The sequence below is a fragment of the Chenopodium album genome, chromosome 16 (assembly GCF_948465745.1).
Source record: "Chenopodium album chromosome 16, dcCheAlbu1.1, whole genome shotgun sequence".
Taxonomy (NCBI): Eukaryota; Viridiplantae; Streptophyta; class Magnoliopsida; order Caryophyllales; family Amaranthaceae; genus Chenopodium; species Chenopodium album.
In genome coordinates this window covers 11,420,732-11,422,371 of record NC_137849.1, presented here as the reverse complement: position 1 = coordinate 11,422,371, position 1,640 = coordinate 11,420,732, and positions in this window count along the sequence as shown.

The window sequence follows — 1,640 nt, the reverse complement described above, 5'->3', positions numbered from 1 at the left end:
AGGTTACCGTGACGCGGGGCCATATTTACCCTAAATGCATTCAGATGGATAAAGCGCGTGAAATATTGTATGCGGATTGTACACAGACAAATCCTGTGTCACGATATGTGTACCGTGACACGGTAAAAGATGCCGCGACGCGGAAATGTCCACCATGGCACGACACGTGGCGCCTTGATACGGTGTATAGTTTTTCCATATTTGCGTCCAAATTCACTTTTAACCTAATTACGCTCGGTATTTTTAAGTACCGTTTCAAAATTTCTGGCTATTTAGGTTTATTATTCATTAATCAGGCTCAATTAATAAATAATATGAAATGAATTAAAAAGGGTTTGGGCCAAAATACAAATTGGACTATGCTTTGACCAAACATTAGGACTAATCCGTTGATTATTTTGTGAGCCAAGTTTGATTTAACATGGATTTTAAGCACTCTTGGGATTAAATACTCAACTCGACCAATAATGGCGGTGAAAGGTTGTTCATCATCGTGTTTGGTTATGGGGAGACATTTTTAGGTGTCTACAGAAGCCCCCACTTTGACTAAGTTTGAAGAAACGTTAGTTTCGAAAGCGATAGTCAAAGTAGTCGATAGGGGTGGAGAATAACTTAAGACGTTTTGCGATCCTAAATCACTCTTTATACGCCGATACGTGCAGAAAAATGTTAGTTCCACAGATAAAAGAATAAAGACAGAATGCTTATCTGTCACCAGTGTATCAGTGGCAAACGAGTTTGGTAGTTTTCTACACTTGAAGAAATCCATCGGATGATGTTTGTTGAGATACTTTCTATGCTTGAGGAAAGTCGATAGATGATATAATCGCTGACTTCTTTGCCTTGAGAGGTGGCAACGATCGACAATTTTCCATGCTTGAGGAAAAACTTGTTCGATGATGAGATTACAAGTCTCTTTGTATCGAGAATCTTGCGCTCTGAATCGTCTTCGCCTGGGAGATGATCACTAAAAACATGATGATAGTTCGATTGTCCTCGAACATGGGCCATAGATGGTTCGATTGTCCCTGAACGTGGGCCGTAGATGGTTCGCTTGTCCTCGAACGTGGGTTGTAGATGGTTCGCTTATCCCCGAATGTGGGCCGTAAATGATTAGACCTTCAAGTCGACTATCCGACCGTATTAGGTGCTTGAAATGTGACTTTGATGCTTGGTAGGGGTAAAATGGCAATTTTGATACCAATTAAATATCAGTTAGAATTTCCCGCGAGTTTTTCGGTGGAAAAATAACTGACAAAAGCTGCGGAAAATCGTTCAAACTTAGTAAAAAATGCCTGGAATATTTGCTGGAAAAGTTCCTGAAGTGTGCAAGTCACGCGCGTGCACTGTGTCACGTGGCATATTGCCGTGACACGGCGTATTTTACCGTCAAACGACATACGTTTTCGTGACACGACGTGTTTTCCTTGCTACGGAATCGGTTAAAAATGCCAGGAATATTCACTAACAGATTCCAGGAGCACGCACGTGCACCGTGTCACGTGGATGGGCGCCGTGACACGGAAGATTTTGTCGCCACGTGGTATTCTCTTTCGTGACGCGGGGCTCCTTTTTCTGTTGCAGCAATCACGTGTGCTCGATTTTCGTGTCGTTTGACCTGTTGGTCTGCCGCGCCACGT